This window comes from Canis lupus, chromosome 15 (assembly GCF_011100685.1).
Source record: "Canis lupus familiaris isolate Mischka breed German Shepherd chromosome 15, alternate assembly UU_Cfam_GSD_1.0, whole genome shotgun sequence".
Classification (NCBI taxonomy): domain Eukaryota; kingdom Metazoa; phylum Chordata; class Mammalia; order Carnivora; family Canidae; genus Canis; species Canis lupus.
Window position 1 is genome coordinate 34,834,106 of NC_049236.1, and position 22,747 is coordinate 34,856,852.

At 41.1% G+C, this 22,747-nt stretch overlaps 1 protein-coding gene, 1 long non-coding RNA gene and 1 pseudogene across 6 annotated transcripts in view; 2 read left to right on the plus strand and 1 right to left on the minus strand.

The window, feature by feature from the left end:
* Positions 1-2,690, minus strand: part of CEP83 (centrosomal protein 83) — a 132,321-nt gene extending 129,631 nt beyond the window's left edge. For all 5 annotated transcript variants that reach the window (XR_005370553.1, XR_005370552.1, XR_005370551.1 and 2 more), the window contains exon 1: positions 2,580-2,690. The gene's annotated coding sequence lies outside the window, so the exon portion shown is untranslated. The remainder of the gene's footprint in view (positions 1-2,579) is intronic.
* Positions 2,691-4,486: 1,796 nt separating this feature from the next.
* On the plus strand, positions 4,487-18,963 carry LOC119869290. The gene is made up of 2 exons (XR_005370556.1): positions 4,487-4,553; positions 15,523-18,963. It is a non-coding gene; the product is annotated as an uncharacterized LOC119869290 (long non-coding RNA).
* Positions 6,040-10,606, plus strand: LOC102156774 (annotated as a pseudogene).
* Positions 18,964-22,747: the final 3,784 nt, after the last annotated feature.

Sequence of the window (22,747 nt, forward strand, 5' to 3'; positions counted from 1 at the left end):
AGAGAACTCTTCCTCCCTTACAGAGATTATGGTGGAGTTAAACTTTATGGAAAAGGTACAATTCAGATTTTAGGAAAGAAGGGAAAAATCAGGTAGGGAGAATGACATGAAGACTTAGAAGAAAGGGTGACAGCATGAATAGGTTTAAAGGATAGTGAGGAAATCAGCCTGGACACAGTATAGTTTTCCTACGAAGAACATGAACAGGTAAAGGCAGAGAGGAGATTTTGAAGAGCTCTGATTAAGAAATGTGAACTCTAGTCCGAAGGGAAGAGTACCTCAGGAAACTTTTTACAGATACATGCACACATTCTCTAAAAGTACACAAAGATTAGACAATTTGAAAAAATCACTAACGTAATATATTATGGATGACAAAGTTAAAATAAAACTCATTTACTTTAGGCAGAGGCAGTACCTAGAGAAAACGCGCACGCGCGCGCGCACACACACACACAAAAGGATTCTGACAATAAACTAATCTTTCTGTTAAGATGTCCTTCATTTCGGGCACCTGGGTGGCTCAGTGGTTGAGCGTCTGTCTGCCTTTGGCTCAGGTCATGATCCCGGGGTCCTGGAATCAAATCCCGCGTCAGGCTCTCCCTCTGCCTGCGTCTCTGCTTCTGTCTGTCTCTCATGAGTAAATAAATAAAATCTTAATAAATAAATCTTAAAAAAAAAAGACTTAATTCATTTCATTCATTCTTCTAAGCTTCTTGAATTAGAACTTTCCATGACAAAATGCTGACTTTGGATTACTAAGAATTTATCACACAACATGAGCCATTCTTGATTTTTCTTCTCTTCTTGTCCAACTCTTGAATATTTCATTACTTCAATATTAGCATGTGGAAAAGAAAAAGGGGGAGGGGACTAAAATGAAGTCAATGGATTTTTGCAAAGTAGTTAGACATGATGTAAAGAACATTAAACTTCAAGTTCCAATTCTCATTACCAATAGCTTGATTTCAGAGAAGTCTTTCAGTCTCATAGTGTCTCAAATGTTCTCACCTCTTTTCTTACATACTTAATATGTTATAGCACTCAAAAAAATCATGAAATTATGCTGTGAAAACTACATGCCATATAGTCACACAAATTATATCATTAAGGGTTCAATGGGTGGAGAAAAGAGTGAGGTTATTGGCTCTACCAGGGCTTTAAAAACCACTTGCAGATATAGTGTTTCAACCTCCCAATGTGCTATGTAATCCTAAATTAGTATTATTCTATTATCAGAAAAATTCCTGAATATAACCTGCACATCATCTGGTTAGAAAATATTCAAAAAAAAAGAACATCGGACAAGCAGTGTCCCAAGTAACAAGTTATTTGAGGGTAACTCAAATCCATTTGCAACTCTCTGGAGACTCCTGTATGACACTGATATTCAAAACATTCTAGTAATTCCACACGAAATGAATTTGAAATCAAACCGCAGTACAGAAGGTGTGTATTAACTGTAACCACCTACAGGCTAAACCCATGAATTTACAGAATTCTGAATCCAGATAATTGTAGGATAGATACGTTTAATTATATTCTAGTTGAATATTCGACTTGTTTACGGAGATGTTGCTTGGTAACAGAAGCAGTGCTTTAACAACCTACTTGGTTTTAGACCTACTGAAGCATTTTGTGCTCCTAGCTTAAACACTTTCAACTATAACATATATAAGAAATCAAGAACAAGTTTCTTGCCGTCCTAGACACCTCTGAGATTTTACTGAAACAGCTTCATAATCACAACTAATATAACTGTAACTGAAGACTCTAAAAATACTTGGCATTTTTAAGAGCTAAGGGCCCATTCATTGTGGTCAAAAGCTAGTCAATAAGGATTCATTAAAATATGTCCATTTAAACCAGGTACTCAGGGATCCCTGGGTGGCTCAGCGGTTTAGCGCCTCCTTTGGCCCAGGGCGCGATCCTGGAGTCCCGGGATCGAGTCCCGCGTCGGGCTCCCAGCACGGAGCCTGCTTCTCCCTCTGCCTGTGACACACTCTGCCTCTCTCTCTCTCTAGGTCTATCATAAATAAATAAATAATTCTTTTTAAAAAATAAAATAAATAAACCAGGCATTCATTTACACAGTCTAGACGTTATCTCTGAGATGACTGCCAATGTCTGCGGGGTTATGGAAAACGGTAGCACAGTTTTCCATCACAGATTAAACTGGTGGTACCACCACGCGTGCAACCAGTTAGTAAAGTGTCTGCACGAGCATCACGCCGGGGTCCATCCCAAAGCTCCCGAAAGGGGCGCCTGGCTGGCTCAGGAGGAGCGCGCACTCTTGATGTCCTCTTCATCTGCGGGTGGGGAGTTCCAGCCCCACACTGGGGGGTAGAGATAACTTACATACACATAAACTTCAAAAAAAAAATTTTTTTTAACCTCCATAAAGAGTTTCACGTGCACTTAATTGGCCACAGAAGAGGTTTCACGACCTACGTCTCTAACTCTCCCTCCAATTCCTCTACAGGAAAAGTAACAACAAAACAATTCAGGGCAAGAGGTGAAGACGGAGCTTTACCAAAACTACAGACAAGCCCGCGCCCGCCTCCAAGGAGGTCACGTACCAGACTCACACGCGTGAAGCTTCAGGGCGCCCGGGGCCGGGGCCGCGCCTGCCGCCGCGGAACACCTGCCCGGCTCCGCCCGCGGGCACTGCGGGGAGGGACGCGGCGCCCCCGCGGGGTGCGGGCCCCGCCGGCGGCCGCTGCGGCGCGGGCTGGAGGAGGGCCGAGCGCGCCCCGGGGCTCGCGACTCCAGGGAAATCGGGGGTATCCCGGGAGAGCTCCGGGGGCGGAAAGGGCGGCGGCGGAGAGCAGCTTCGCGCCGCCTCGGCGGACGGGCCTTCTCGGGGCAGCGAGGCAGGCAGGAGCCGCCGCCAGGCCCGCCCGCCGCCCCTCCAGCCCAGGGAGCGCACCGGGTCCCGAGTCCTAAGAGCGCGCCAGGCAGGAAGTCCCGCCCCCACGCCGACGTCACCGACGCCGCGGACGCCGGGCGCGACCAGCGACCGTTAGAGGGAGGAGGCGAGCCGAGCCGCGGCGGGAGCGGCGGGGGCGCCACGACGGAGCGCTTGGGGCGCGCAGACTCCCCCGAGCCCGAGGGACCCCGGCGCTGGCTTCAGCGAGCAGAGTGACGGGCGCGGGGGAGCGGGCGGCCGGTCCCCCTCGCCTCCGGGCAGCGCTGCGTTTCTAGGGCCCCCCGTCGCACTCTTCCCCCCTCGAGGGCTCCGGGGAGGCCCTGCCGCCGCCGTCCCGCCCTCGTCCCCGATCGCGCACACTTAAGGGCCGCGAGGCGCCTGCTGCCCCGTCAGCCTTGCGGCCTCCGCCCCGCGGCGCAGTCGGCTCCGCAGGCCCGGCGGACGTGGCCGCCCCACACCCCACACGGCTCACCTGGTTGCCGCAGGCCAGGGCCCGCTCGGGGGGCTTTGCGAGCTGGTGGTCCTGAGGGCGTGCAGCAGAGCTGGAGGAGAAGGTAGCAGTTTCTTGAGAGCATCCCTTAACATGCCGAGGGCTGAAATGAGGTCGGGTGTTCAGCCGTTAAGGATCCGTCGTAAAAGACAAGCGCGCTCTCTTTGCCGCCTTTGTTCCAGGGTCCTGGTTCGGGGTTTGGGTTCTCCCTGCTCTGTGAAGCACAGCTTAGTTCTCACCCGGGCTCTAGTTACAATTAGAAAGGCAACTGGGTTGGCACCTCTTTTGTTGAAAGGAGGAAGGAGAAGCCATTTGGATGGGACTGTAAGTTGGGTCATGTGGAGTGTCAACGCATGGCTGACAAAGGCGTGGGGAGGCAGGATCAGTGAATGGAAGGTAGAATCCAGAGCCCAGCTGCTGGGCCAAGTAGCTCGCATTTGCTGAGCGCTCGGCTGTCAAGTACCAGAGCCCTTTTTCATGTCATGTTATTTAACCCTAAAGCAGGGTTCTTATTATTTTCTCAACTTCACCACTTTACCCAGAGCCTTTACTGGTAAGTATTGAAGCCAGGAAGTCGGGACTCCAGAAGTCTTGGTGGTAATCAGTAAACTGTATGCTACAAATCACTGCCAAGTGGGAAAAACGGTTATCTCGGGGCAGCCCAGGTGGCTCAGCGGTTTAGCACCTGCCTTCGGCCCGGGGCGTGATCCTGGGGACCCGGGATCGAGTCCCACGTTGGGCTCCCTGCATGGAGCCTGCTTCTCTCTCTCTCTCTCCCTCTCTCTGTCTCTCATGAGTAAATAAAATCTTTAAAAAAAAAAAAAAAAAAAAAGGTTAGCTGAGAAATAACGGAGACAGGCTTTTTATTTTTTAGCTCCTTTCTCAAATAAATACCATATGAATCAAAAACTTAAATGTAAAGAATGAAGCCATAAAAATACTACAAGAAAATCAAGGTGAATATCTTTATTTATTTCTATTTATTCATAGAGACAGAGACAGAGAGAGAGAGAGGCAGAGGCACAGGCAGAGGGAGAAGCAGGCACCATACAGAGAGCCCAACGTGGGACTCGATCCAGGGCCCCCAGGATCACGCCCCGGGCCTAAACCGCTGCACCACCGGAGCTGCCCAAGGTGAATATCTTTATAATCTTGAGCTGAGAAAGGCCTTTGCTAAGTATGAAATGAGAGAAGCCATAATGGACAAAAAACTGATAAAAATTAACCTCATGAAAATTGTAATCTTATACAAATTGTAATCTGCACACAAAAAATGAACCAGTGGAAGATACATTTGTATCATGTGGAAAGAGAAGGAAAAATATTCCTGCTATACAAAGAGCTCATAGAATGTCAATTTTAAGGGGCGCCTGGGTTGCTCAGTCAGTTAAGCATCCAACTTAGACTATTTTGGCTCATAATGATCTTAGGATTGTGAAACCCACCCCTGCATCCTGCTCTGTGCTCAGTGCAGTCTGGTAAGACTTTCCCCCCTTTTCCTCTGCCCCTCTCCCCTATGCTAGTGGGTTTGTGTACATGCTGTGTGCTCTCTTCTCTCTCAAATCAATCTTCAATTTTTTTAAAGTATCAATTTTTAAAAACAAATTATCCAAGGAAATCAATAGGACATTTTTAAACTAAGAAAAACAAACATCTAATTAAATGAAAAGATGCTCAACATTCCAAACACATCCTTTTTGTCCATCAGGGTACATAGAGATACGTGGTTACTATTGCTATTGAGCACTATTGATGGTAAGGTTGAAATTGGGACAATCTTACTTACCAAAATTTCATTAGTCTTTGCCCCAAAATCTCATTTCCCAGTCCATTCATTCTAAGGAAAAAAGCAAAGTAAACGTTCACATGGATATTTCTCACTCCCTTTTTGTAATTGGTGTTTTTAGAAACAAAACAAAACAAAAAGAAGTGCCATCACTAGGATGCTATTTAAGTTACAGTGCATGTGGACATGGAATACCTTTAAGCCATCAGAAACAATGATGAAAATATTCATATGAAATACATTAATAGCATATGGGTCCCCCCCCCATAAGAGAATATAAATTAGCAGGAGCAGTGTCATCTTGGCACAAATATATATGTGGATATAAATGTACAAAAAAGATCTAGAAGGATGTTGCCCAAAATGCAGATGGTTTTTATTTTGTCTCTTGGACTTTTTTATCATTTGAATTTTTTTATTTATTTTTTATTTTTTTTATTTATTGGAGTTCAATTTGCCAACATATAGCATAACACCCAGTGCTCATCCTGCGAAGTGCCCCCCTCAGTGCCCATCACCCAGTCATCCCAACCCGTCACCCACTTCCCCTTCCACTGCCCCTTGTTCGTTTCCCAGAATTAGGTGTCTCTCATGTTTTGTCACCCTCACTGATATTTTCACTTGTTTTCTCTCCTTTCCCTTTATTCCCTTTCACTAATTTTTAAAAAAAAATTTTTTTTAATTTTTATTTATGATAGTCACAGAGAGAGAGAAAGAGGCGCAGAGACACAGGCAGAGGGAGAAGCAGGCTCCATGCACCGGGAGCCCGATGTGGGACTCGATCCCGGGTCTCCAGGATCGTACCCTGGGCCAAAGGCAGGCGCCAAACCGCTGCGCCACCCAGGGACCCTCCTTTCACTAATTTTTATATTCCCCAATCATTTGAATTTTTAAAATAAAGTACATATCATTTTTACCAAAACTTGTTTTATTTTTAATTAAAGATATGTTAGTGAAACGGCAGCCAGTTGACTGTAGATGCCCATAGGTAGAGGACCAATGTGAAATAATTATATCTGAGATCTAAATTCTCAGCTTTTTAAGTGTCCATAAATTTGATTATATTAATTTACCTCAAGTTAGCCAAATGTAACTCATCACTTGGACATCATGATTCTGACTTCTTAAATTGGACAGTGTATCTTTCCTGTTGTTTGCTGTTTACCTCTCTTGGTATTTGTCACACTGAATTAGAATTCCCTCTTTCTGTCACTAGACTGTATGCTCCTTCAATATATCCTTTTCTTCCATATGTTATATATTTATTTTGCCCTGATTCATTGTCATCTACTTTATTTTTGTATGCAGAAATTTTAATTTTAATGCAGTCAAAATAATGAATTATACAGATATTACAGGGATAGTTCAACAATTCTATGCCAATAATTTGACAACTCAAATGAAATGGACAAATTTCTGAAAAGAATACCAAAAAACTGACACAAGAAGAAAAAGAAAAGCTAAATTAGATGAGTATCAAAGAAACGGAATTTCTAATAAACTTTCCCACAAAGAAAATTCCAGGGCCAGATGGGTTCACCAGTAAATTTTATCAGACTTTTAAAGAAGATAAAATACTAACCCTAAATATTTCAGAGAATAGAGCAAGAATGAACACTTCGAAACTCATTTTATGATGCCAATATAATCCTGATATCAAAACTTGACCAGGACATTTTACAAGAAAATTACAAACCTCATGAATATAGACTTTAAAATTCTTAATGAAATATTGGCAAATTGAACCTTGCAATATAAAGGGTAAAATCCCAAGGAAGATGTGGTTTAACATTGAAAAGTCAGTGTAATTCACCACATTAACAGAATGGAAAAGAAAAAATATTGATCTCTGTAAATGCAGAAAAATCTGACAATCCAAACCCATTCATGTTAAAATACTTAAAGCAAGTATAGAAGGGAACTTCCTCAGTGTAACAACAATCATCTTTAAAAAAATGTAATGGTGAAATATTAAATTTTTTTCTCCTAACATTAGGAGAACATAATGTTTGCTCTCACCACTTCTATTCAGGGTTATGTTGAAGGTCCCAATTACTGTAATAATAAGAAAATGCATAAAGATCAGAAAAACTTGGACTTCCTGATTTCAAAACTTACAACAAAACTACAGTAATTAACACAGATGTACTGCCAAAAACATGTATCAGTGAGATGTAATTCAGAGTCCAGAAATAATACCTTTATATTTATGGTCTATTGACTTTTGACAAAGGTGCCAAGATAATTCAATAGGGGAAAGAATGGTCTTTTCAAAAAGTGATGATGTTGGGAAAACATGGAGAAGAATGAACTTGAATCCCTATACATATACAAATGTTATGATACGTCAAAGACCTAAATGTAAGAGCTAAAAACTCAGAAGAAAACATAGCCATAAATCTTCATGGCATGGCAATGCCTCACCAAAATTTAAAAATTTTGTGCTTCAAAGAACACTATCAAGAAAGTGAAAAGACTGCATTTCCTGGTGCTCCTCTCAGGCCAAACCTTGGCCCCCAACCTTCCCCATTTCAGATGAAGTGAGTGCACTACATGTGGAAGAAGAGAAAATCCCGTAAGTTAGCTGATGCCAAGGCATTTCTGAGTAACTGGTGCATGACAGCTGTGTGACTGTGGAGAAAGGGATCTAGGTTTCCGAGCAGAACACCAAGGACTACTTTTGAGTTCTGAACCTTAAGAACTCTGATACCTCACCGCACAAGGTTCTAGCAGTGTTGGTGTGTCCACAGTCTCTGCCTTATTTTGCTGCTAAATTCCGCCTCAGTGTGACTGATGCTTCCAGAAGACTGTGGCTTCCTCAAAAGTCTTGGGGGTGTGCACTGTCTTTGATACAGCAATAACTGTAGATTTCAGCACCCTGGAAAGTCAGAAGGATCTGTGCCTTGATGCCACCAGCACAATGAGGAAGAGCCAGTGTTACCCAAGCTCACCTCCACCTGTCCAGGCTGGGCCCCATATTCGGAACATAGGCTGGGCTACCCTTGTCACCCTTCCAACTCTACACCACCCACTCTCCCCAGCAGATCATGGGCTCCCTGGTGATGGATTACTTCGCCAGATAGCAGAACCTATCCCCAGACAAGATTTTCCACGTTATTGTGGCCCCTTGCTACAACAATAAACTGGAGGTCCTCTGAGAAGATTTTCCCACAGCTTCACATGGTTTCCTGGGTGCTGACTGCATATTAACCTCAGGTGAAATTTTTTCAGATAATGGAGGAAAGTGACCTCTTGGTGAAAAGACACTGCCATGTACACTCTGCTTGGAGGCCTGAAGGAAAAGATGAGGCACCATGATGGAGCCAGCTCCAGCAGGTACCTGGCACACATCTTCAGGCATGCAGCCAACCAGCTGTTTAATGAGGATATGAGGGAAGTCACCTGCCACATCCCGAGGAACAAAGACTTGCAGGAGGTTAACTTTGAAAAGAATGGGTAGGTTCTGTTATGCTTTGCTGCTGTGTACTGCTTTCAAAACATCCAGGATGGTTCTGAAACTGAAGAAGGGCAATTTGTCATACCACTTGGTAGCAGTGCTTGCCTGGACCAGAGGATGTTTAAATGATGGAGGCCAAGCCCAGACCAAGGATGGGCATGCAGACAAGGTGCTGCCATGGCAGATGGAAGGCATACACACTGATATCCCCATGCAGCCCCCTAGACCAGTGCCCACATACAGGAGCTATACCAGGAGTGGATAAACAAAACCAACTGCCCCAGACTCCAAGAAGTTGTGCACAATGTACCAGGGCCCAGCGCTTCCTGCCATCAGCTGAGACATCAAGTGGTAAAGGTCAAGAAGGCTGGGAGGCAGGTCCTATTAGCTGCCCGAAGAGAGAAGAGCAGCTGAGTGTGAGCATCACAGACAGTGGAGGAAAACCGCTCAGCTTCTCAGTTATTACTTTGGTTTTTCAGAATTCTCCATACCCTATTTGTTCATGGCTCCCTCATTCAGTTTGATATGGTGCTATCTTTGTAATAATACGTGACTGGAATAATTTAACATAAGAGAAGCACTGCCCCATGTTAAGTATCCTTTTAGCTTAAGACTGAAAAACATCCCGAAGAACAAAAATGAAAACAGATTACTATCTTTTAGGCCTAAAAAAAATCCAAAAAATGTCCTGTGAAGAGCTAAGACCCCAGAAGTCCAGATTCATGTGCCTCAGAAAGATTTGATGTGGAAATTAAGACAAGATGCAACCAGGTTGCAGGTTTAGTGGTGCTACAGTCCACAGTCTGCCTGATTAGGCTCTTATTTTTAATCAATTATGTTATTGAAAATATTTTTGCTAGAATATGAATAAATTGCAACATTTTGGAATCAGGGGCTCATATACAAATCTGGATTTCCAGCTTTTCTGGCAACAGTGGGTCACGTTCTTCAGTGCTGTGGTTGCCAGAGTGCAGTAGTAGCCTCCTCCTAGGACCAGACCTCCAACTGTGTGACCCTGTGTGTGCTGGTGGCTTAAACCCCAAACTCACACTTTTACAATTCAGCCTTTAAGCTGAACTCACCTTGAGGGCAGGGGAGGTCTGGCAAGAATGGCAAGTGTTACAGACAGAAAGGAGGATGGAGATGGGCTGCCCCACTTAGGCCAGGCTGTGTGTTCAGGAGGCAACTACCTTAATCCCTCCGCAGTGGGTTAATAGCAGAAGACCCTCCTGATCCTGCTGTGGTCCTGCCTCCCTGGGACCTGTGCTTCTTGAGGGACTCTCATTCTGCAGCCTGCACTGTTCCTGTGAGCACATCTTAAGAAGTAAGAGAGAAAGTGGTTTATCCACAAACAAAGAGAAAGCAACCAGAAATCTACAGAATCATGGCACTCTACATCAGAACTCGTTTTTGAAATGAAAGACAGCTGAGAATGGCCTGGAGTTTATTTTTCAAAGCACTTGGGTTTTGTTAACATGAGTGATGATGTTCTTAAGCTCTCCATGCTCTAAACCCTTAGCAGGCTCAGTTTCCTTCATCGTATTCTGTATCATATTGTACCCGTATACTTACCGAGTTGATAGCTAGATATTGTGTGAAATTGTATATTTTTAGGGCACTTGGCTGGCTCAGCTGGATGAGCATGAGACTCTTCATCTTGGGGTCATGAGTTCAAGCCCCACATTGAGTGTAGAGACTACTTAAATAAAAACTGTTTTAAAAAATTGTACATTATTTTCTTTCAATCTATTCACAATCAGATTTCATCCTTCACAGTAACTGATGCAGAACAAACAGGAAGAGCGTGAGGGGAAAAAAATAAAGTGAAGAGATAACCTACAGAATAGGGGAAACTATTTGAAAATCATATCTGATAGGAACTTGTATTCAAAAATATATAAAGAATTCTTACAATTCAACAATAAAAAGACAAGCCAATTTAAAATGGACAAAGGATTTGAATAGAGAGTTCTCTAAAGAAGATAAACAAAAAAAAAAAAAAAAAAGATAAACAAACAGCCAATAAAGCACATGAGAAGATGATCAACGTCATTTGTCATTAGGGAAATGTAAATCAAAACCATGATGAGATATCATCTTATACTCACTAGGATGGCATGGATAATAACAACCATTAGTTAGGATTTGGAGAAATAGAAACCCTCACACCCCAGTGGTAGGTAATGTAAAATGGTGCTTTGGGAATAGCTTGGCCGTTCCTCAAGAGTTTAAAACATAAAGTTACCATATGACTCAGCATTTCTACTCCTAGGTATATACCCAAGTGAATTGGAAACATATGATCACACAAAAATTTGTATACAAATATTCATAGCAACCCTATTCATAACTAAAAGGTAGAAACAACCCAAATCCCCATCAACTAATGAATAAATAAACAAATTGGTATATCTATGCAATGGAATATTACTCAGCCATAAAAATGATGTGCTGACATGCTACCACCTGGATGAACCTTGAACACATGATATACTAAGCAAAAGCTACATATTTTGGAATTAAATAGTGATGAGGTTGCACAACTTTGCAAATATATTAAAACCACTGAATTATACATTTGAAAAGTGGGTTTTATAGTATATGGATTATATAAAAAAATTAGGAATAAGTAAATAAGTAAAACTGCAGTCACAGACCACATGATTGTATATATAGAAAAGCCTATGTAATACACAAAGGAGCTACTAGAAGTCACAAGATATAGGGTCAATACACAAAAATCAATTCTACTTCTGTACACCAGCAACAAACAATTGGGAAATGAAACTGAAAACAATACCATTTGTATAATGTATCTAGAAATATCAGAAACCTAGGAATAAACATGACAAAATATGTACAAGATCTCTGTATTGAAAACCATAAAACATAGCTGATGGAAATTTTTTTTAATATTTTATTTATTTATTCATAGAGACAGAGAGAGAGAGGCAGAGACACAGGCAGAGGGAGAAGCAGGCTCCATACAGAGAGCCCGATGTGGGACTCGATCCTGGGTCTCTAGGATCACGCCCTGGGCTGAAGGCGGCGCTAAACCGCTGAGCCACCGGGGCTGCCCTGATGGAAATTTTTAAAGTCTTAAATATGTCATATTCATGGATGGTAAAATCCTATCATTAAGACAGTAAAACTCTATCCATTTTCCATTTTTCCTTTGATTTGTAAATTCAACCCAATCCCTATCAAAATTCCAGCAAGCTCTCTTTGGGTTTGTTTGGGGTTTTTTTTAGACATAGATGAAGTAATTCTAAAATTTATCTTAAAAGCTGAAGGACCTAGACTAGCTAAAACAATATGTAAAAAGAACAATGTTGGAAGTCTTATACAACCTGATTACAAGGTTTCTGTAAAGTTATAGTAGGCAAGATAGTATGTTACTATATAAGGATAGGCTAGTAAATAAACAGATTCAAGTCTACAAATAGAACCCCCCCATATACAGTCATTTCATTTTTGACTAAGGCACTAAAGCAATTAAATGTGAAAGAAAGTTGTTACTGTTGTTTTAAAAAAAAAAAAATGTTGCTAAAACAATTGGATATCTATTTGTTTTTTTTAAAAAAGGATATCTATTTGTTTATATGTATTTAACTCCATATATAAAATTAAAGATGGTTCACAGAACCATAAAACTTCTAGAAGAAAACATAGAAGATCATCTTTATAACTTTGGAGTAGGCAAATATTTCTTGCATGGGACACAAGAGGCACTACTCATAAAAGCAAAAATTGACTTGGACTTCAAACCTTGAAGTCAAGCTGGACTTCATCAAAATTTAAATTTCTGTTCTTCAAAGACAGCATTACACTACAGACTGGGAAGTATGCACCACATATGTATCAAGCAAAGGACTTGTATCAAGAATATATAAAGAAGTCCTACAAGTTATTAACAATTAAGTTATGAACAATAACACACTGAAGTTAATATCTCAACTGAGTAGGTATAGAAAAAATGTGCCTCAACATAATAAAGACTATATATGACAAGTCCACAGCTAACATCATACTCAACAGTGAAAAGCTGCAAGATTTTCCTCTAAGATCAGGAATAATACAAAGTTGCCCACTCTCACCACTTTTATTCAAAATAGTATTGGAAATCCAACTAGGAATCAGAAAGGCACTAAGTGCACCCATATTCAAAGCAAAGGCAGATATATGATCCTGAGGGATAAATCCAAACTGCAGAAAAGCTTCATAAGCTATCAAACAACAATGGGTTTGTCTACTAGGGCAGATAAATGAAAGAAATTGCTATAAAACTGAAGGCTTTGCTATTATGGAGTTAACAAAGTTCACATAACAGTAATTGGGATAATGGGGTCCTTAGAACCTAAGAGGAAATTGTGCACAAGTTCCAATGAGAAAAAGTGAGGACATTTGGAGTATCTGAGCAAGAAAAGAATGCTCTAGGATATGGGAATTCTTTTAATAAAGAGCAGGCATTCCAGTATTGCTTTTTACATTTAATACTTTGTTGCCAGAGCCAGAACTAATGTAGAGAAATATGCTTATACTTCAGAATGTCAAGGAAAAAAAGTTATATGTCATATGGCTCAGTGGCAGACAAAAACTATTTTTGTCTCTTAAAATTTCACATACTTTCTCCTTATCTCTCCTCCTTTCCTATTTCTCTTACCATTCTCCTTTTCCTTCTTAATCTCTTTCATCGTCTTCATTTGTCTTTTTCCTCAAAATCAGTTTTCTCAACCTTAGTTTCCTTTCTGAGTCCCTTAAGGAGCCAGTTTTCCTAATTGCTTTCTCTTACACCTATGAGATCTTAAATTACAGATATCCCATATATCTGTTACATCCTGTGGCTCTTTGGAGGGCCACAAACCATTGTAATATCTCAGGGTTTTTGCCCATCAAGAATGCATGCTCCATGTAATAAGCTCTTTGAGGGAAGATCATGTTTGGTTTATCACTGTATACTTTTGCACTTAATAAAATTCTTGGGATATAGCAGGGAATCAATAAATATAATTGATTGAATACTCATCGGGTGAAAAGTGAAAAATGGGGGCACCTTGGTGGCTCAGTTGGACACCTGCCTTGGGCTCAGGTCATGGTCCCAGGGTCCTGGGATTGAGCCCCGCATCAGACTTCCTGCAGAGCAGGAAGCCAGCTTCACCCACTCCTGCTCTCCACTGCTTATGCCCTCACTCACTGTCTCTGTCAAAATATTTTTTTTTAAGTGAAAAACAATCTCTGATATAAACTTATAAGCCAACTAAACTACTATTCTTGGGTGTTTTTTAGACAATGCTACCTACTATTGATTACTGAACAATACCTCCACATTCCAGGAATGTCTTCCTGAGATTATATCCTTGTGCTTTGATCAAACCTGGAAAGCACTTAATCACAAAAGCAGTGCGTTTGCAGCCTTTTCTGAGTTTGGATTACTTATACAGCTAATTTCATCTATCATAACTGAAGTTTTTTTTCCCTAGCTTCAGTTTCAGACACTGATCACTTCCTAATTTTTTCACTAACCTCTGATGCTATAGAGCCTCTTTGGTACTTATATCCCATTATTCAAGTTTATCAGTTTCAGTTGAGGTGCAAGAATTATTAGAGAGAATGAAAAGAAAGTGAAGGCACTGTAGGAGAGGGAGAAAAGAAATAGAGGTCATTAAACGTTTCTGTTTCTTTTTTATCTGTAAGAGCTCCCCTAGCTATAAAACTTTGTGGTCTTGATGGTTACACCTTGAGTGGTTCACAAGAAAAGCATGTAGCAATCTGTGGAGATGTTAGTTGCCTCAAGGTTAGGGAGACAGGAGAACCCTGGGTGGCTCAGTGGTTTAGCACCCGCCTTTGGCCCAGGGCGTGATCCTGGAGTCCCAGGATCCAGTCCCCATCTGGCTCCCTAAATGGAGCCTGCTTCTCCCTCTGCCTATGTCTCTGCCTCTCTCTCTCTCTCTCTCTCTCTCTCTCTCTCATGAATAAATCTTTAAAAAACAAAAAAGATTAGGGAGACAGTGCTACCAGCATTTGTGGGTAAGGCCAGGGATGCTAAATATCCTCCAACACATAGGACTTTGATCAAAGGAAAAGAGGACACCAGGACAGAATCAGATGAGTCGGGTGACTCAGTTTGTTAAGTGTTTGCGTTTGGCTCAGGTCATGAGCCCAGGGCCCTGGAATCGAGCCCCATGTCCAGCTCCCTGCTTGGTAGGGAGTCTGCTTATCCCTGTCCCTCTGCCCCTCCCCCTGCTTATGCTCTCTCTCTCTCAAATAAAAAAATAAAATCTTTTTTAAAAAATCAGATGAGCAAGACATTTATTGGGGAGAATGGCTGTTAAGAATACAGGAGAAAGGAAGAAGTAGGCCAGGAGTGCCTTCACACTGATGTAGCTCTGACACTCAGGAGAGAGGGAAACAAGCAAGGTTAGGCAGGGAGAGCCTTAGGATGCGGTATAGCTCTGACAAAGTCTTGGCCAGGCCAACAGGGAGCCTTGGAGCAAAAACTGACCCCCGTTTGAGGGGTCTCAATTTGGGCAGGCACAGTCTGGCTCTAGTACCCTTACTGTGCTCAGCCATTGGTGGGGAAATGTTCAAGGAAGGTAAGGTTGTAGCATATATGCTGTGGTGAATTCCCAAAGTATGGCACTAGAAGACTGTTCGCTAACTACAAGCCTCACAGCAGGTGCTCAAGGGCGCTCACTCTTGCTATTTCTCTCTCTCTCCCCTTTATAAAGAAAACAAAAATAACACTTTACCCAGAAACCTTTGCCTATATAAAGCAAGAGAACAAGAGGATATAAACAAGATCATCTGAGACATGCCAAAGTGATGAGTTTGATGCTTTTCCTTTCTTTTTTCTCCCCTAGGTTAAAGTTGGTCACAATAAATTTGGGGAGACAAGCCTTGAGAATCGAGATCCAACATGGAAAATAAGATGAATTGACTTCCCAGGCTGCATGAGTATTCACATTTCTCATTTGCAATGGGTTTGTTTCTTCTTATGACCTCAAAATGCATTGAGGAACTTAGGGAAAACTATATGGCATTCTTTAGGTTTTCCTTATCATCACTAAGTGAAATAGCATCAAAATATTTTTAGAAAAGTGGCAGCATCTGGCATACAGTATCAATAATCTTATCATAGATCCACTGAGGCTCCCACTTTACTGTCAATTTCGTTCGCATTCACAGTTTTAGCATTACAGCTAACTATTTTTTTAGTTGATGATCTGCAACCCTTTGCCTGAGCTATAGGCAGGCACTTTGGTGGGGGGTTGGGGGGGGACGAGAATCTTCATATCATCATTAACAAATGCTTTACTAGTTTCTTTATTTGGCCATCAGGTGCTTCAGAATAGGCCAGTTTGGGAGGAATTTTCTTGGCATATTTTTAATTTGTATCTTGATTTTTGGAGGTAAATTTGTCATTTTTAATTGCTGCCGGAGGCATTTTGTTGAAGGATTCCTTTTTGGTTCCTTCATCTTCGTCATCTGCTTCATCTTCTTTATAAGTATCATTTCCTGATATTTCTGTAGCTTTAGAAGAATTTGCATCTATTATTTCTCATCCTCTTCATAATTTCCTCAATCCTATTTTTTCTTTCCAGTCTTTCCAGCAGATTCTCTCTCGAAGATCTGAGCAGTGTATCCCATGACCACCTAAATACCCCTTGCCCCTCACTGATCCATTTTCTCCACTTATGTTCTGGGTGCAGCTCTTCTACAATTCCTCTAGACTTCTCTTCCTGAGCTAAACCTTAGAAGAAGGAGATTACTAGGACAGACTACACCCCCATCACTCAGTTGGTCTCAGGGCTGCAACTGCTATTCATCCTCCTCCTCTAGTACCCATTCCAAATCCTACTGTTTTACCAGTAGTAGCTTACCTAGGTGTGACCCAAATCCTTATTCCTAAAGAGAATGCGTGGTTATTGGCAACTGTATCCTTTTCAGGCAGGGATTCCTGCACATGTCCTCCCACATCTCCAATTACATATTAAGAGACTTCCAAGGGTTCCAAGGGAATCACCTAGGATCCACATATATTTTTCCCCATCCATTATATGAAAGCAGCCCTTCCTCTTCCTGTTGATCTAGGTCACTTGCCCCTACCAAGTTGGGGACTCCTCTTCTTGCCTGCTGGGGGCCAGACACAAAAAGTCCAAAGTGCGCAAACAGTAGCCATAGTGTATAGTTCAGTGGGACTCTAATTGTGTTCCTTGACAAAAATGCACTTCCTTTGGGGACCAGGAATCCTAAACTTGCAAAGCCCAGAGTTGTGAGAACAGGAAGCACAATGACTCGTTGAGATATTAAGTGGGGCCACTTCTGCTCCCCCCACTTTGTTCCTGGACCCACATATTCTTCCTGTTAGGGGCAATGCCAATCAGATGTCTCCGATTTAGTGGACATACTGCATCCTGAAGGATGATATGCAATCCTTACAGAATATTGCCTCTAAACTGACACTTCAGCTGTGCTTTCAGTAGGTTGTCTAGCGCTCTTAACAGGCTGGCTGCTTCTGGGTAGTGCAGTGGGTGATAAAACCAGTAGATGCATTGGTCACAAGCTTTACACCCACATCACCTTTACTGTGCAGTAGTTCCGCTGTTTGGATGTACTGTTGAGTTAAATCCCATGCCAGCGGATAGGGCCTTCTGTAAGCTCCTAGATAGTAGTATAGGCTGAGGCTCTGCAGGCAAAATAGGCAAATCCATACCCAGAATAGGTATCTATCCATGTTAGGATGAAGTATTGGTCACTACAGAACGGAAGGGCCTCAGTGTTGTTGACTTGCCACCAAATGGCTCGTTTATCTCAAGTAAAATGCCTTATCAGGGACTCAGTGTTAGTCTCTGTTGCTAGCAAGTTAGACCTCCAGAGATAGAAGCAATTAGATTGGTCTTGGAAGGGGAATTCACGCTGTTGGGCTCATGTGTAGCCTCTATCTCTGCAAATGTGGCCATTCCATTCAGGTGCGCATTGTGCCAGTTTGGGGGAGGCCATGACAAAGCTTGGCTAACATCAACTGGAGAATCTTTTTATCTACTTGATTGTTTCATACCCTTTCCAATGTTGGAATAAACGTGATACAAACATCTTCACCTTTTGTGACCACTCTATTATGTCTGTCCACATGCCTCTACTCCAGACTTCCATGTCTCCAATCTTCCAGGCTTTTCCTTTAAAACCCTGACCAGCTGGCCAGGCCATGGCCACTGCCCAGTCAACTATATAAATTCCCATCAGGGGTACTTATTCTTTCATACAAGAAAGTCTTTCATGACCAACTATACTGCTTGAAGCTCTGCCCACTAGGAAGATTTTCCCTCTCTATTGTCTTTTAGGGACACCACTGAATATGGCTGTAATGTGCTGCCATCCACTTTATAGTTTCCACCCATACACCAAGCCAACCCATTCATAACCAAGCTTGAGCTTTTTTTCTCCTCCCTTACCTGGCCAGACAGCCAGAGGAAGGGGTGCTAGTGGGTCATATGGGGGTGGGGCTACTAGCTTATGCGGTTAACTCATGCCTTGGGATTTTATTTTGAATGCATCATTTCCATATTACGATGAACTGCTGCTAGGCCCATCAACTTTATGACTAGGAAAGTCTCACAGAATTCAGCTCATGATGGCAGTTCTAGACACATAGTAACTTGGTGCCTCATGGTCAAGCTTTCTGCCTCTAATGGGGCCCAGGACTATGCCAGCGGCTGTTCCTTGAAAGGAGTAAAATCTTCTGCTACAGATGGCCTGACCTTGCTCCAAAATCCCAGAAGACTATATTGTGATCTCCTATTGGGACTTGCTTTAAATTCCACACTGCCTGCTGCAGAGCCCATTGCTGTTTCCGACTACTTAGAACTGGCAACCTTTCATATACCCCAGGATATGAGCCAGAATGGTATTCCTAGGTGTGAAATTTGTGCTTTTGGAATCCAAAGAGGCCCACCAGACATTGTGCTTCATTAGTAGGAAATGCAAGATACAGAAGTTTGTCTTTTACTCTGGAGGGGATGTCTTCACATGTCACTGACTATTGGGCCTCAAAATTTTACTGAATCTTCTTAGAGTTTATCTCTCACCCTCTGGATACATGTATCTTACCAAGGCCTCTAGCATGCACGTCATGTCTTACTCATTCTACCCATCAGTATATTATTGGTATAATATTTCAGTGTAATGTTCTACGGAATGTCCAGACAGTCCAGATCTCTTCAGACTGTATTATAATAGAGGGCAGACGAATTAACATAGTCCTTGGACAAAAGTGGAAATAAATATGACCTCTTCTACATGAATGTTAATTGCTTCTTATCCTTATTTCTGGTTGGAATATAAAAGAGCACATTCAACAAATATGTGGCCACATATCAAGTACCTGAATCCTTATTAATCTGCCCTAGCAATCAATTATAGCATGTCCAACACAGCTCGAATTGGACTACTAGTTGGTTAAGCTAGCTGTGGTAGTCTATGTTCACACTGTAGGATGCACAGTGGCACTAATCACCCCCATCAACCCCGGGACACTGTCATTTTTTATTATGTTAACCGGGGTGGCCAACAATTTCAAAGGCTCCCAGTTAGCCTTCCTGACTATGTTAGCTCTTATCTAACAGCCTAAGGACCCAATACTTCAGCTGCCAATTACATCTATTGCAACTATATATTTAGGTATCAGGGAAATGACCAGCAAGTAGGCCTGCAGACCTATGTGAATTCTCTGTAAGCCTGACTTTAATTAGGACTAAAAAGTTGCTTCTGTAAGCCCCGGCTTATAGAACCCAGGAACCCATGGCATGATGATGATACTCTGAGTCTCCAGTTATCAAACTCTGCTTATAACCTGGGTCCAAACAGCTCCTTGAAATGACTGGGCATCTCCCTTTCCCCCCATGGTAAGTGTCCTACTCAAGTAAATGTCCTGGGTCCCTTTGAGGAATGGGGAAAAATCATAATATATACTTTCCACAGTGTTGCAGAGTCCTTCTCCTAGGGATTCAGCCACTTATTTAGTTGTGGACTCCAGATCTGAAAATTGGCTCAAATTCAGGAATTGAGCAACATATGACTTTTTAGTGAGATAACTTCCCCTCTATTCTTCCCTGCTTCTGATCATAGATGTTAAGCTGCACCCTTATTAGCTGCTTATCTATTTTACCCCTAAGGTAAGGTGAACAATTTGTCCCAGTTTTTTGTAAGTTCCAAGAGAGGTACTCTTGCTCTCACACTTAGGCTTTAACTGTTCATAAACAGGCCTTAATTTCTCATTCTCTTTCTGCAGGGCATCAGTATGACTTAATAACTAGCTAACTCCACTGTCTTTCTAGGCATTGCTCTCCCCATGTCTTTCAGACACCTGAACCATTATACAGGCAAGGATGCTCCCCACATTGGGAGAAAACTGTAATTTGTTTTGTTTGCCCTTTACCAATTGTTTTTGCCATTTTGAAAAATTACATCAGCAGCGGCAACACTGACTTGATATTTGAATCACCAATACAATATACCTGCATCTGAATTTGTGCCATATATACATATATATGTATATATGTATATATATATGAATATGCTTTTTAACCTTTATTTCAAAATATAAATGTAAATAAAATTGCTATCATACTCCTTTGAAATTTGTTTTCTCTAAAATCTAAAATTATTTTAAGCATGTGGAATTCTCACACGTTGTTGGTGGGAATACAAATGGTATAATTTCTATAGTAGGTATTTGGCAAAATCTAGCAAAATTAACAGTTCATTTACCTTTGACCCAGAATCTGACTTCTAATCACTTCCCAGCCTTTTGGCAAAGATCAAGTGTAGAATCCTACTTCTAGGAATCTATCCCAAAGAAAATATGACAAAAATATCAAATTATGAAAATGCAGTAATATTAATTACAGCAATATTTGTTTATAGTCTAAAACTTCTTTTAGGCCAAATGTTCATCAGTGGAGGATTGGTTTAAATACATTGTAATACATCCACATAGTGGAATATTATACAGCTATAAAAAGTAACTATGTATTGTTAAGCCTAAGTAAAACAATCCTATTGCAATGAGCACTCCCAACACTCAGGTTATGACTTAAAAACTATTTCCCTGTAAAAGGAACTGAAGAATAGCAGAATATGTCACTCCAAAATATGCCACTTAAGAATAAGGATAATTTAAAAAAAAAAAAAAAGAATAAGGATAATTTTTAGCTGAAGACAACTGAGAAATAGGAGATATAAGAAAAGCTCTCTGCTCTTGGCCTATTTGCCTGAAATCAGGACATAAACTTGTAAAAGCGTCCCCTCCTTCCCCTCTCTACCAAGAAAGGCATCAGTTAGTTATTCATGAGAGACAACTCCAGACCCTCAGCAGCCCAAAGAAGGCACCAGAGTATCACATAGAACAATCCCTGCTAAAACTAGCCCTGATCTACCATTAGCTTCCCCATTAACACTTTCCTACAATTTCCCACTTTTATTTTTTTTAATTTTTCACTTTTAGAAGCTCAAAGTCCTTTTCCTTTGTCTTGTCACTTCTCTATAAATTATTGTTCTTTGCTAAGATGTTATATATAAACTCAAATTCTAATCAATCCTTTTGAGTTTCTCATCACAGCACTCCCATTGAGGATGGATGTGTGATGCATGTGTTAATAAATTCTTCTGTCTTACTCTGTTAATCTATCTTTTGTCTAAATTTGCAGGGCCTCAGCCAATAAATTTGCAAGGCCTCAGCCAATAAACCTGAGATCAGTCAAGGCAAACCGTTCCCTATAGAACCAAGGCTCTTTTGAGGAATAGTTGACTCTAGGGTTGAGGCAGGAAATATAAGATGAGCCTGAAATATCTTTTCATACCCCAAAGCAGGGAGGCAGTAAAGACTGTTAAAGTTGTGTCAGAAGAAATAAGGAGCCAACTTGAAGAGGCTCCATCTGACCAAAAAATGAGCCAATTTAAGCACATCATAATGAATAATGACTGAAGTAAATTAAAAATATCAAATATATTAATACAGAAGCACATAATGGTATTCAAAAGTAAAAATTTGTGGTACAAGCTTATTTTAAGACTAGTTTATGAACTGAGCACTTACACTGCCTTTCCTTGAAAATTGTATTCCCTACATAAATATTTGAAGACAGATTCATGGTGGTACAGTTGGTTAAGCATCCAACTCTTGGTTTCTGCTCAGGCTGTGATCTCAGGGTTGTATCATCCAGTCCCACTTCAGGCTCTGTGCTCAGCTTGGAGTCTACTTAGGTTTCTCTCTTCCTCTTTGTCTTCCTCTCCCCCCACTCTCTAAAATAATTTTTTTTAAATACATTTGAACTCTTTAGAAAATATTTTCTTTTTTAAGTAATCTCTACACCCAACATGGGGCTCAAACTCACAACCCCAAGATCAAGAGTCACGTGCTCTACTCACTAAGCCAGCCAGGCACCCCAAAGAAATTTCTTTAGATTTCAAATAATAAATGCAGAAAAAATTATAAAATTTAGGCTATCACCATTTTGCAATTCTTAATGAACCAATGGACCAAAGCAATGATTATTGGTGCCTGCTAAGACATCGGAAAAAGAGAAACAGTGAGATATTGATCTGCTATGATGCAATGAGAAGGGCATAGCATCACCTGTGAAATAATCCTGCCCCTAAAAAATCAAACTTGAATATCCTCAAGCCTCTAGATCTAACAGCCAGATTATAGTAAGTATTACAGAGTTAAAAGGAACATAACAAAATGACAACATAGTAACATAATAAGCAAAATCCTGAATGTGAGAAATTATGTGACAAATGACCCAGTTTCTTCATAAATACATGGTAGGAAATAGAAGAATCATTACAGTTTGAGAGATTTAAGAGATATATCAACCAAGGCAATGTTTAAGCTGATTCAAACAAATCAGCTGTAAAAAAAAAAAAAAGAAAAACACATGAAAATCTGAGCAAATTTTAAACTCTGAACATATTCAGGAATTATAGTTAAACTTTTGATAAGTAAGTAAAAAAAAACTTTTGATAAGTGACATAGTGGTGTGTGATTGTTTTTTAAATTAAAATAATAATTTATGAATGAAATAA